Genomic DNA, 15,308 nt, shown 5'->3' with positions numbered 1-15,308 from the left:
GAGAGAGGTGAATACAAGGGGGGGTACTTGTATTCACGAAGAAAAGAAAAGAGAGAGAGAAAAGAGAGAGAGAAGTGGTGTGCAGCACAGTCACAATGTTTCACTGAAGCTATCCGTCTCGGGTAGCAAATCAGTAACTTGTAGGGCTTGATCGTAGTCGACTGCTGTGGCCACGGTGCGAGTATCCTATCCACTGTTGAACGACGGAGATCGAGGAGGTCCAGAGCGCAACGTAGAGCATGTCTTTCGGTCGCAAAAGGAGGGCACTCACATAGGAGGTGTACGATTGCCTTCTGGCAGCCACATCTTTCACAAACAGGGCTGTCGGCCATCCTAATCCGGAATGAGTACTGTTTTGTCAAAACAACACTGAGCCACAGACTGCACAACAATGCTACTTCACGATGAACTATGCTACCACTGTGGCAGCGGGGCGGCTAAAAAGCTCCCAAAGACGTTTTATGTTTTTTTTTTTATTTCACAGACACACTGCCGCAAAATTGTGATTAAAACCAATCAGGTAAATAAGAAGAAAATTTCATTCTTCCAAAGCTTTCAGTCTTTTGTCGTTGTTCTTCGAAACATTTGCTGCTTAGTAGTTGCACTCTGGGATAAAAAGAAAATTCCTACTTTACTTAACACACGCCAGCACATTCACCTTAGAAATTTTCGTCTAGATCGTAGAACCCACTCTCGAACGTGAGTTGGGAACAAAAAGAATGCATCGGAAACCATTGCGCGAAAATCAACGCGAAGAACGGAGATGTTCGAGCTGCAGGAATGAACCAGCTGCATATTGGTACAGATTTCAAAGTAAGGACTATTCTTCACTACGCATGCAGGAGCTTTGTGACTATACAAGTGTCTTTCAAACATCGTGACAGAATCAAAGCAAGTACGTGCAGCTAAAGAAATTTGGCAACTAGCGGTAAAGAGTACAACCGCACGTGGCGAAAGTTTGCGCCATAGAGGAAAAGAATTCAAATTCTGATTCCGGCAAGTTGGTTCATGTTGAATGTTTGGAAACAGTGCAAACAAGGCGCGGACGACGAATGAGAACTATTACAGACAAGAGCGGCGCCGTTAAGTAAATATTCGAGTCTGTCGCTGAGCGCCCGGCCTTTCTTGTCCGAGTCTGCTCGGTCAGCCACTCTCCTAATCGTAACCAGAAGCTCGTGAGGAGATGACGAAGGCTGATAACCGAACTTTGGTACCTTCTCGCACCTCAAGCCCGCCTTTGTTCGCTTAAACGGTGCGCTAAAAATTGATTCCGAGCTTTATCCAATTCCTATACCTAAACGAAATACCAGCATCAGACGTTCACAGCACTTCGCAGAGTATAAAGTTTTATTTTGACGCCTATCGTTATTTTTTTTCGTGCAAAGCGATCAGACACGTAGGGATATCGCACTTCTTTGCTTACTACAGAAACTGATATACAGTTGTCACGCGTCCACACAGCCACTGACACGCCCAATGCGCACTTCACGTCGCCTACATAATAATCTTAGCTTCCAACATCTATTCGGCCGAACACTCGCGTTTAATTCTTCTGCTTTGCCACGTGCTATCAAGTGTTGGAATTGTCTTCCGGATTGCATTGCTACCATACGCGACCCATTAATGTTCAAAAACGAATTGACCACCTTCATGCATCCATGACATTGTACATAAATTCTGTTCGTATGTGTAGTTAAATCCATGCAGTGCCGCTATTTGTTTGCTGTTTTTTTCCTCTGTGTCAATATATTACGGTTTTCTTCAAGTACGGTGTAATAATTGTTTGCAGTTCAATGTATTTAATATTGTTTACTTTTGCTCTTTCCACTTTGTACCATCTTTTGTCTGCTGAATATTGTAACCCCTCCCCTCACGCAATATTCCAAGTGTGGAACCTGTGAGGTATTTGTATAAATAAATATAAATAAATAAATAGTTGCCCGAGAATGCTGTTAATTCTAAATATGGGAGCATTTCTGTTTCTAACAAATCATAATTCTTTATTTGAACCATTAAACTCAGGAACTGCACTGAGTGCACCACTTGTTATGAAATCTTATTTTCCATGCTGCTTATCTAATGTATTCTATGGTAGTAAACCAGCTATTTTCAAAATGACGCATATGATTAATAATCTTGACAAGTTCGTATTTACATACGGGAGTTTTCTTGTAATGGGATGCCATTTATATTCTCACGTGGAACGTTCTTGAACAAAATTTTGAATATTAGAAAATTGCAGAGTACGGTTATAGAAATACTAAAAGTAATGATTCATTCTTTAGTAGTGCAGCCAAATTTTTCTTCAAAAACTTTTTCATCTCTCGCATTGAGCAAGACTGCCTTAGTAAACCAACGCGAACGCTTTTGATGACAGCGAAAAAGGACGCGATTTTTATTAGCAATAATGATGCATGCGTTAAAAGCAAAATGATGCAAGCCTGCCTTTGGAAGATCAGCAGATACATTGATGGTTACAGTCAAATTTTACATTTTCTGAGAAAATTGCGTTCATAAACTCTTTCCTGTTCAAAAAACCTTTTCTCCAGAATTTTTTGTTATGCTTTTAGCAACAACCAACGGGCTTTTCTGAAACAAAAATCCCATATTGGTTTAGAGGGTCATGAAGTGATCAGAAGCACCAAACTTGAATATCTTAAAACGACAATGTTTGAGCACCTTTCAATGGGTTACCATAAGCGATCAAACTGTTAAGCTGGGCTACGAATCCTCACTTATCCATGTCATTGCACCTATAATCTAAACTAACTCACCTTAATTCATATTCCAGGGTGGACATACTTTGAAAATGTAGGCGATGCATAGAAATTTTTGGGGATAGGTGAAATTCCAAATGCTACTCCATTTACTTCTTTCAGATTGTGGTAAAGAACCCCCCCACCGTTCCTCAAGTTTATGGCATGAGCAGGATCGAAGATACATGTATCTTCGATACTATATTTCGATGCCTTTTTCTACCTGTGTTAGGCACCGCTTGCCAAGAATAATGGCATCTGTGCATCGCTATCGAAATACATAATGAGTGTGTCATATACTTTAACAATACTCGATAGTGAAACAAAGAAGTTTCCACGAATTTCGAGGAGCTGCGAGTCGAACTTTGGGCTGGCGGCTCACGTCCAGGTAATGGGAAGAATTAGGAAGAGACGATTACTGTGCTTTTGGCCAAGTGATTCGTCTTTCTTCCAATGTTCGTTGCTTGGAAGCTGGAGAACGTATATGCTGAGCTTCAGCACACTTATTTACAGAAGGGACCAGGAGGTAGGCTCACCGGTATGGTACGAAAAACACACCTTCACCTCTATTCAATGTTGCCGTGGTTATCAACAGAAATGGAATACTCTCGCCTTCATGCCCAGATGCTTACAGAAAATGTCTTGCCTACATTGTAAACGCGATAGAAATCATGCACTTTTCCACATGCGGGCCCAAGGGTAATGAACGCAGGCAGCGTGAAATGCATGAGCTGACGCATGGCTTTCGTTTGGAGGGGCAAGCAGCAAGTCGTAGTTCTCAACAGGCGCTAGTGAACCTTCATTTTGTTAACCTTGCCTCGAGGGTCCTCGAGTCGGCGGGGGTATGTTAATTCTTGTGAGTTGACAAAAGGAACGTTCGTAAAATACAACACAGCAACTTGCGGTTGTTGTGGAAGCTTGCAAGAGTGCGAAAATTGTTGATTTCAGTGTGCACTAACACCTACAAGCTGCAGGAGGAAACACTGTCTGTGAAGACATGGCTTCAGAAGAAGGCCATGCTTGTTTCATTTGTGAATTCACGACTTTAAACAACTGAACGTTCCTTCATTCTATGTAAAGAAACAGTGCTATTCTGGGATCGCTTGCAAAGCACCTTGTAACAAAGAATTTGTTTAAAGTTCTCTTACCATACGCCACATTACCACACTGCAATGATTTGATGAAGCCCTTATGTTTTTTTTTCTTCTGATTCAGCTACAATGCTCATAGCAAACTAAAATAACACACACTCCGAACCAGCTTTTTGACGAAATATAATTTCTGCCACAGTCCGTCTGCATGAACAGACGGACTTTAAACACGCAATGGAACTCCCTCTTGTCGGGGCGCTGAGCCTTACTTCCCATATATTGGGCTCTGTTACTCGGCCGTTTTTTAAGATATTTTTGGCATCGGTTCTTAAATGCCTTCTCATCATTTTATGTCAACAGATACTTTCACTTTAATAATTAAAAGGTTTAAAAAAAAACTTAATAGTCGAGGCGTAGCATGCCCGGTCCACTATATAAGGTGCAGCGGTTGGAATCCTTGCTCGAGCATTTTCATTCACCGCACAATTCTTTTCCTTCTTCGGAAGCACTGCGTAATGGGGATGGAGTGATGTCAGTGCCCTGCAGACCCATAAGGATTTGTGTAATGACGTCACCACTGTTGTACTGTGTGATCGTTGTAGGGTGCCTGAACTACCCGTGCGAGGTGATGTGGTTCTGGCACCAGGACACTCTCGACCAAACCGAATTTTCTTGACACGGCGCCAATGGTCACTACAACACATGCTTTTCGGCTGAGCGGGGCCTCAACACTGCCGCTTTATAAATTTTGCAGAGTGCTGTGGAATATTTTTTCTGCGCTGAGAAGATCCAAAGAAGATCCTGAACCAAACTCCCTTACACCATCACTTTTATCCCTAAACTCGTTTCGCTAGGTACACAGTGCAGGCAATCTCGTTAAATCAGTGAGGGACTGCGGAGACCATTAGGTGGAATAGGATCGTTAATGATCAACACGATATGCTTACTTTTAAAGGGACAGTGAGGAGAGCTCTGTTAATATTTTTTAAAAGAAAAGTCCGATAGTTCGGCATTTCAGGGCTTTGTTGCCACTTGGCCGGCAGCGAAAGATGAATTTATTTCTAAGAAATTTGGATTTGAAGTTGAAAAAGTTTTTCCCGCCACTCTGATTCAAACTTCGGATTCTCTTATGACGACACAGGACTTCGTGACGTGAAACATGACATGCACATGACGTAACGCAGACTCCGTGATTTCTGGCGGCCAGCAGTGAGGCTTAGCAGCAGCCGAAAAGAAACCTACCGCCGGCCGCACGTTGAAGGCATCTATCGTCTGCACCGGCGCTTTGCAAGCGTTAGGATGGATCCCGTTCTCGAAGTCGTCAACGAAGTTCTCGCAAATAGACACCTTTAGCATACAGTGTACCTTGTTACCGTTAGCGGTATACTGGCAGCCCGCATACCGCTGGTCAGCAGGCGCTGATTGGTCCCGATGCTGCAGGCGCGCGCATAGCTGCTGGTTACGTGGCGCCATCTGGCGACGTCAAGGAAATTTGCGCATGCATTGGCCGCGCCTGAGTGATTCGTGTCCTCGTGACCCGTGTCCCAGTGTTTCTAGAGCCATTGGTTCTAGCAACACTGTTTTGTCCTATGACGTCATCACGCTTGTACTTGCGAGTTTGGCCTGTGGCGGCGATACCTGTATTTTGGTTCTTGCTCTCTTGTACGTTACAAGAGCTTTGTTGTCAGTATGAGTGGCGTTTTTGTAATCAGGAGCTGGTATTCTGTCGGTACAAGCCAACTTCAATTTCTCCTAAGTGTCCCTTTAAAGGAGAAATAGCTCCCTATCCTCATCAGCATTCATTTCAGACATCATAAGAATCACAACTCCAAGGTACGTCGATAAACAAGGCACGTCGATAAAAAAGAGGAAGAGAAGGCCCACGTGACTCTTTAAATAAAGAAAAATATGACTTCTTTTTCCTATTACATATTTCTTGCGATAGTAATTTCGGATAAAGACAAACCATTACCCCGTCGACCATTTTACTGGTTCTAGCAACTGCGAAACGGTGTTCCGAGTGACACATCTGCAGCACGGCGGCTCGTAATCAACACCCACACCTTCAACGTAAAGCTGCAACAAACAGGAAACATCGCGACAGAACACGCGAGTTTGCGTTGAGACTTCATTCCGTGGTACAGAACTAATGAAACATGGCACTGTTTCTATTAATATTTGCTGCAAACCCTCGCTCACATCTTGTTTCCCTTTAGGCTCATTGCGTTACGCAGTCATTGTCCCGACTTTCTCTTGAGCTCATCGACCTCTCTTGGTTCAGATTTCAACAGACAAGAGTTACTCTGAAGCAACTTTTCCCCAGTTAGGCACTTCCATCCAATCCTGTGCAGCGAAATGAAGGCGCAGGTGTCATGCTCTCCATCCCTGAGGGGAGGTCGTTCGCCCGCGGCGACGCGACACTAATGCGGCCGTTTCGAACATGCGCTAATGCGTGACTCGATGGACAGCCTTGCGGTGCAAGCCAGGAATGCGAGTGCAGGTGAGGCGGCCATCCTCAGGCCGAGCACTCATGGTTCACGACAGCGCTGTAATTGGACGGGCGCGAAGAAATAATGTTCGTGTTCTAAAGGAGTGCCAAATACGTCGTGGACTTGGCGTCCGCATTTGTACTTAGAAACAGTAATTACCCTGAATTTATGTTTCTTGGTACTGTGGTTGGCACCCAAATCATGAGGTGAACGATTTGCAAGTCTTAAATTGTTACTATTTTTCAGAGTTCGATTGTGCGTAGTTTTTAGCCAGGAGACGTACAGTATACGCATACCTCATCGTGGCTATAGTAAGTATGGCTTTCATTTCGAGCTGATTTTCTAGCTTGAATATTACTTAGTAAATAACGCCGCCGCCGCCATGAAAAACACAAGATAGCGAACTGCACTGTCGCAGAAACCGTCCTCTCACTGCTTGATCTTTCAAAGCCGTTGGATCAGCACAATATGCAAGCTGCATCAGCTTTTGAGAACATGCCGCTTCGTTAAAACCAACTTTTCAGACCGCAATCCCTCATGTATAATCAGCTGCACGGAGTATAACATAGGTATAGTCAGGTTCGGAACATAACCCCATAGGTATAAGTCATAACACCTTAGTCTAGGTAACTTAGCTTTCAAATCTAGCATCTCGAGAAATAGAACGAAGGTGAACGAAAAACAAAAACTGGAGCGCTATTTCTTCCTTATAAACATTTAGCAGAAACAATTGGTGAATATGTTAAAGAAACAAAACTCGAACACAGAATACGTTTTGGATCCCATAAACATGGGGGCTGGAAGATGCAAATAAAGAAGGAAATATTGAGAACGAGAAATACAAACAAAGACACAAACCAGTGTGCTCAGTAGCATCAAGAATTTGGCTTAGATAGCAGAAAGCGCAGCTGAGGGTCTAGTGATACTAATATTTGCCAACTACTTGAGTTGAAAATAAAATAGACCTCTATTTTTTATTTATTTTATTTATTTATTTATTTATTTATTTATTTACAAGATACTGCCGGCCTCAGTTTGAGGCCTCAGGCAGGAGTGGGCATATCAATAATACATCCAGGAACATAAAAAAAAAAATCACAAGAATTTAAGTGAGAAGAAGAGAAGAAATCCAGCAGTAATAATAGTAACGAAAAGTAAAGCGCGACAAAAACAACGAAAAGCAAAAACAACAGATTGGCTCCGTTAGTAAAATAATACAGTTATGGTGCGAAATTTCGGCGTGCAGCCCTTTCACTTACTTTGGCAGGAGTAACCAGATGAGTGGTAAGCCTATTGAGAGGCGGCGAGTGCTCAGTGAACTATCATGCTCCGAAATTAGCCTGTTCCGACCGCGACGGAGGGTTGCCCGCAGGACAACGGAAATTTTTGTATTACGTTTGTGCTGCGTCAACATTGTTAATTGACTGCCAAACGCACCAAATCTCACTCTCAGTAGAGCACCTATCAGGTTCTCTTTTTTGTTTGTTGTGTCATTTAAATTGCTGTCTTTTTTTCTCACGTTATCCAGCTCTAAAGTCTAGAGTTCGACGGTATACCGTCTGGCGAGGAGCGAGCATAGCGTAAATAACAAACATACACTCGCCAAAATCTTTCAGAAAAGGAAACGACGTCTCAGGGCCCGTACGGGTCCCCTTGATCACAAGAGCGCTGCATGGATCGACAGTGGCTTATATACGGTTAAAATTTCCTAGTGAGCGATTGCAGATTTCCGGCAGATTACCACGTGTCCTGTTAAGAGCATGCTTTGTGCTGTGTATATAATGATTCCAAAAGTAAGCGCGATGACAAGTTTTTTCTGTGGCAATGATAGATGCTTCGTCCCAATCAATGGGGTGTCCTGTTGATGCGTTGTGTTCCGTCAAAGCATCAGATGTAGAGCGGCCGTTCATGACGTCATTCTGATGCTCTTTGAGCCTTGATCTGAAATTTCCAGTTTCGCTAATGTAGGCAGCGTAACTGCCCTGGCATGGTATCTTGTACACCACACCAGGGCATCTTGAGCGTTCTAGGCGGTCTTTAACTCCGGCCAGCTGCTGTTTTAACTTGCTGGTAGGCTGATGAGCAATGTGCACGTTATATCCTTTGAAAATGCGTGCAAGAGCCTCGCTCACCCCCGCAGCGTACGGAATACTTGCACGCTTGGTTTCTCTGTTTTTCTCTCTTTGGCCAAGTCTGGATGCTTGGGCAGAGCGCTCTTGGCTTTTCCGTAGCTGCTGGGGGTATCCGTTGCATTTGAGATCTGCTTTCACTTTGGCGATTTCACAGCGGCGCTTTTCCGGGCTCGAGCATAGGGTGAACGCTCGATTAAACAGTGATTTGCTCACCGAACGCCTGTGTCCAATAGAGTGTGCTGATTCAAAGTTGAGGTACTTTCCAGTGTGCGTCGGTTTTCGATACACCGAGGATTCAAGTCTAGCGTTGTTCCTCTGGACGAGGACATCAAGGAAAGGGATTCGTCCATTCATTTCCTCCTCTACGGTGAATTGTACAGTTGGCTGGATTGAGTTTAGATATCTCAGGAAAGGCTGTACGTCGCTGCGATGCATGATGCTGAAGCAGTCGTCCACGTAACACAGGAATAGCTTCGGTGAAGGTTTGAACGTGGAAATGGCTCGGCTCTCTATGGCTTCTAATGCCAGGTTAGCGCAGACCACGGAAATAGATGCGCCCATTGCTGTGCCGAAGCGCTGTCTGTAGAAGGTCCCGTTGAAAACAAAATACGTATTGTCGAAACAGAATCTCAACACGCGGCACAGATCGTCCACTTCGAACGGGGTCCTTGAGGGCAATGTGGCGTCTGCGCAAAGAGCTTCCTTGCAACACCTTACTGCGAAGTCCACTGGCACGCACGTAAACATGGATTTCACGTCAAATGAAACCATGACGTCCTCGTCTTCAATGGAAACTTCGTTTAGTTTTTGCACAACGTGGCAAGAGTCCTTAATTTAGGTCGTCGTTTGTCCAACTAGTGGGCGAAGGACCTGATGCAGATGACTGGACAGTTTGTACAGCGGAGAACGCCTGTAGTCTACTATTGGTCGTAGTGGTACACCCGGCTTGTGCACCTTGGGAGCTCCGTAGATCGCAGGAGCCGAACCGTTGTGTCAAAGAAGCTCATTGTAGAAGTGTTTTCGTTCTGGAGGTACGTACGTGAACACTTCAGTCAGCAGTTTCTGCAGTTCCGATTCAATTTTTCTTGTTGGATCGCGGTAGATTTTCATATAAGTATCCGCATTATAAGGAGCGCAGACATCTTTGCGACGTAATCGGTTCGGTTCACAACGATGGTGGCATTGCCTTTGTCGGCGGGTAGGATTACTATTTCGGTGTTGGTCTGCAATCTTTTGATGGCATGCTTTTCTGGAAGCAGTAGGGAGCCTGTCTTCGTCCGTGATAGTTTTCCAAGGGCTCCAATGGCACGCGAACGTGCTTCTTCTCGCCGACTAGGCTCAACATGCCGAACGGCCTGTTCGACGGCGCAGACCATTCTTGCAGGGTACAGACCATTCGTACCGCCTTTCCTGAGATATCTAAACTCAATCCAGCCAACTGTACAATTCACCGTGGGGGAGGAAATGAATGGACGAATCCCTTTCCTTGATGTCCTCGTCCAGAGGAACAACGCTAGACTTGAATCCTCGGTGTATCGAAAACAGACGCACACTGGAAAGTACCTCAACTTTGAATCAGCACACCCTATTGGACACAGGCGTTCGGTCACTAAATCACTGTTTAATCGCGCGTTCGCCCTATGCTCGAGCCCAGAAAAGCGCCGCTGTGAAATCGCCAAAGTGAAAGCAGATCTCAAATGCAATGGATACCCCCAGCAGCTACGGAAAAGCCAAGAGCGCTCTGCCCAAGCATCCAGACTTGGCCAAAGAGAGAAAAACAGAGAAACCAAGCGTGCAAGTATTCCGTACGCTGCGGGGGTGAGCGAGGCCCTTGCACGCATTTTCAAAGGATATGACGTGAACATTGCTCATCAGCCTACCAGCAAGTTAAAACAGCAGCTGGTCCGAGTTAAAGACAGCCTAGAACGCTCAAGATGCCCTGGTGTGGTGTACAAGATACCATGCCAGGGCTGTGACGCTGCCTACATTGGCGAAACTGGAAATACTGGAAATTGCAGACGAAGGCTCAAAGAGCATCAGAATGACGTCATGAACGGCCGCCCTACATCTAATGCTTTGGCGGAACACAACGCATCAACAGGACACCCCATTGATTGGGACGGAGCATCTATCATTGCCACAGAGAAAAACTTGTCATCGCGCCTCCTTTTGGAATCATTTCATATACACAGCACAAAGCATGCTCTTAACAGGACACGCGGTAATCTGCCGGAAATCTATAATCGCTCACTAGGAAATTTTAACCGTATATAAGCCACTATCTTTCCATGCAGCGCTCTTGTGATCAAGGGGACCCGTACTGGCCTCGAAACGTCGTTTCCTTTTCTGAAAGATTTTGGCGAGTGTATGTTTGTTATTTACGCTATCCAGCTGTAACTATGAGGGGCCCTTATTTGTTCCGATATATTATATCGATAATATGTAAAAATTCATATAACACTATGCTGAGGGGACTATGTCGAGTTCTTTTCAACATCACATTGATTTCATGTTGTGAAAACTAATGTTGAAAATATTTTGTATAGGTGAACTAATAATACCAGCTTCCTTATTTTGTCAATGTAATGTCATAAGAAGCAAGATTGAGTGATTTGTCACCTGCAACTGTCAGAGATAGCATTCATTTTGGTATACTTTGACAATCATACGTGTCATAGTGTACAATAGCGTAACAATGACCCTGTTCAGCTCACACAAAGTGTCTGTCAGATAGCGTGCATTGCAACATTTCACGCCGCTGACGCCATGGCAGCACCATTTCGTTCTAGTCGTAATCACTGGCCCCTTTTTCACTGCCGCTACATTCGGTAACAAGGTCACTGACTCTTGATAGACCGTCTACCCCGTTCTTAATCATGGCCGATGTCCTCCTTTTATTATCGCGACATTGTAGTAAGATCACATTGGAGCTCCCTGCACTGATGGTTTTGTTTATGGGTTTAACGTCCCAAAGTGACTAAGGCTATGAGAGACGCCGTAGTGGAGGGCTCTGGAAATTTCGACCACCTGGGGTTCTTTAACGTGCACTGACATCGCACAGTATACGGGTCTCTAGAATTTCTCCTCCAAAGAAATTCAACCGCTGTGGTCGGGACCGAACCCGCGTCTTTCGGGTCAGCAGCCGACCGAACACCATAACCACTGAGCCATTGCGGCGGCTTTCTGCACTGAATTGTACTGTCCCTGTGTCAGCCATGCGGCCATTTGCAGAGAACGCTCTTTGTGAGTGAGTCAGGTGTATTGTTCCACAGTCACGTCTCTCAAATTTCTGTTTAGTACCCTCACTCACGACTTTTCTGGATCGAGAAGGGTGCCCTGTTTCCCCCTCTACCTCCTATTCGGCAGATTTTTATCCTGTTTTAGTAAATATGACAGTATTAATTATTCTCTACATTTAAAGGATGTCAACACTATATATATACCATATATATTTAAAAAAATATGGTTCATGGGGGTTTAACGTCCCAAAGCGACATAGGCTGTGAGGAACTGGGGTTCCTTAACGTACACTGACATTGCACAGTACGCTTGTCTGTAGAATTTTGCTTCCATCGAAAATGACCACCGCGGCTGTTATCGCACCCGCGAAAATTTAAAAAGTGAAGGGATTAACTACAAAGCACCTGCTGTTGACTTTCCTCTCGAGCGAACTACACGAATTAAATGAAGGGAGATATGAAAAAGTCCGTGTGGCTCTACGTATCCCGACTTCGCAGCAGTATTTAAAATCCCAGAAGTATAACCAAGGCTTAGAGACTTATCGCGACCAGTAAACATGAAAAAAAAAATACAAACTAGTTGTGAGGCAACGAAATGGCACAGGAACTCCCGCGCCGTAAGGGAAGGAATAAAGAAGGACAGAAATAAGACAGGAAGAAAGAGGTGCCGTAGTGGGCGTCTCCGGAATAATTTCGACCACCCGGGGATCTTCAACGTGCACTGACATCGGAACTAAGACTCTGTGCCGCACTACGGAAACTGCGAAGCGGAATAAGTGCTAAAAGAAAGGCCAGGTGGTTTTGGATCTTGGTTTCCTTAGGATAGGAAACAAACAAGTTCAAACGCACTCCTCCTTTGCACAGGTATGTTTCTTCGTCAATAATGTTGTGTTGTACCGCATAGTAAATTAAATAGTAAAGGGGGTCACTCTGCGTACTCCCGTGAAGTGTCGAAGGCTGGTGTGGTGCATAGGCAGCACCACACCACATCAGCGGAATTAATTTTGGCCGCGAAAAAGGAAATGATTTGATTGAATGAGAAGCGTTCGTGCGCATCTTTAAATTTAGCTATTTCCTTAGCCTTAAAAGTGATAATTCCGTGTTCCGTATTCCGCTCTGCGCCGGAGCTAATTTACGCAGGGTGCTCCACTTCGCAGTTTTCGCATCGTCTCAGTTGTCAGAAGTGTGGCCTCTCGAGGCGCATTTCACACATTATTGGTGGTCGTGACAACTCAGTCAGCCATGGCTAAGCATTTAGCATCTAAAACAAATAGTGGGGTTCGCTTTATACGGATAGATGTTTACAGATGAAGGATCGTCCAGAATTCTGCGTGATCCTCCAGCGCCTCTGAACAGCCGATAGATATAAGGCAGAGTAGCTCAATGCGGTTGACGTCGGGAGTACCGCGGGGGCTAAAAGGCGAGCTTCAAATCACGGGACCCCGGAAAACGACGTAGTTTTCCATTACAAACATCTGCCACGCGCGCACACACACAGATATATAGAGGACCGATCTTTTCAAGTGTTTCCCTTCGTTAGTGTTTTCTCGTTAATAGGCTGTGGACACAGAACAGGTGAGAATGAAACGGATAGAAATTACAGAAATAAGAATACTTATTTCCCGAAAGTGGAGGCGGATGTTCAGAGACAAAGAGAGGCAGAAAGGACAAGGAGGGGAGGATAAAGAAGTTAAAGAGAGGGGTAGGACGGGGGTCTTGAAGTATTTCCCGAGGTTGCCATAGTTTCCGAAAAATTCCTTTTTCCACCACTTGAGGGCTCTCTCAATAAAACATGCAAGTAGCGAACGGCCTTCAACGAGTCGGTAATTACCGCATTTGGGTAACAAGCACGAAGTACTGGCCCCCCAGCAATGAAGAGGCTAGGCCCTCGTGAAACGGGGAGAGAGAGAGTAGGAAGTGAAAAGGAACCGAAAGTATGAAGAGAAATGGTGAGGGGGGTGATAAGGTATACCAACAAGAGATCAGCCAAAATCCACTGAGCGGCCTGGTGTCTCCGAAAAGAAAAAAAAATCATAGCACAAGACTTCGCAAAATGCTATTAAGAGAAGGGTGGTGGCAACACGAGAGAATCGGGCATCTGAAAGAATTACAAATTTGTAATAAATCCGTACACGAGCGCTAAGAAAACACAAAAAAGAGACAAGGCGAACACAAAAATAACTACGAATGGGACTGCAGTGAGTAACAAGTACAATGAACCGCAAGACAAATGGAACAGCAGAACTATTCATGGTATGGCAAATGCAAAGTTTCACTGAACGTGAGCACGCCAATCACGCCACATCTATGACAAGAAGAGGAACATAAAAATAAAAATAATAATAGTTAAAAGAGGGCAAAACAGTGTAGTGTAGAAAGACGAGAGTTCGTTCCTTTCCCTTTCGTCCTCGTCATTTCGGGCAGTTTTTTCCTTTATTTGACCATGAACCAACTAGCCCGCAAAATTATTCTCCTAAAGCACCGGCCTCGCTCGCGCCCACGCAGCGTTCATGAAAACCCAGCTGTCGTCACGAGCCCCTCGCCGTCTCGCTGCCACTCCTGCCTAGCCTCTCCGGCCCGGCCGTTCTTCTCGACAACGCACCAGGTGGGATCAGCATGAATTTTGCCTCATGTCTTTCTCCCATTACTATCCTACCAGCGTATTTGGCCCTGCTTCCTTGCACTTCATGGACGTTGTCTCCAGAGCCTCCTGCAGCCACGGACGTCTCTGCGGCAGCTGCCGTGTCGCAGCTTCCGACATCACCATCTACCTCTTTAGTACCGCCAACAGCTCAACAGGCCTCTGCAGCTACGTCGACGCCGCCGTCAGCTAATTCTCCCAATTCTCGGCCAAGATCAAGCCTGTTAGACCCAAACCCAGTCCCTGCAAAGGCCCGCCCCGTACTGAAAATCACATGGAGCAGTATCAGAAGGCCACACTGGTGACAGCAGTCTCTAGCATGGAAATTGTCAGCCGACCTACTTTTCATGAACCGGACCCTGAACCGGTGCCCGGGCGTGCCCTCCATCTAGACCAGGCCACTGCTCTACGCCCTTCTTGCTCCTCACCAGTGCTGGAATACTCAAAGCAGCCTGCCACCACTGGCTCGGTCAAAACCAGACGGACGTTCGGCGGGCGACCACCGCACTCCATCTCTAGTACACAGCAGCTTCAAGTTCCAACCACACTGCCTCTTCAACAGTCGCCGCCTAGCCAGCTCCCTAGGCTGACCAGGCTCGCGGACGTGCCCCTGGTTGCTGACATGGTGCCGAGGCCGCCTCTGTTTACCTCTACCTCACCGGCATCCTCCTTCATGACCGGCTCGGCGCCTGTGGCAAGGGCGCCACTCGTGCGACCACCCGTCACGCTGAAGCCAATCAGTCCCCGCGTGGCTGTGAGCATGTACCAGCAGCCCCATGCAGTCCACCACAGCCATTTCAGCGCCTTGCACCTCGCTGTGCTTCCCGTAGCCACCCGCTTGGTGCCGGTGTGATCAGAACGACAACAGTTACGGTACTCTCGGGACCTCCGGCCCGCCTAGGTACCTCTGCTGCGCCGCCCCTCATGCGCTGCCCGTTAACTGCAGCACCAGCACCACCG

The sequence above is a fragment of the Amblyomma mixtum genome, chromosome 6 (assembly GCF_055824585.1).
Source record: "Amblyomma mixtum isolate Tamu chromosome 6, ASM5582458v1, whole genome shotgun sequence".
Classification (NCBI taxonomy): Eukaryota; Metazoa; Arthropoda; class Arachnida; order Ixodida; family Ixodidae; genus Amblyomma; species Amblyomma mixtum.
Note: the sequence above shows the minus strand (reverse complement) of the source record.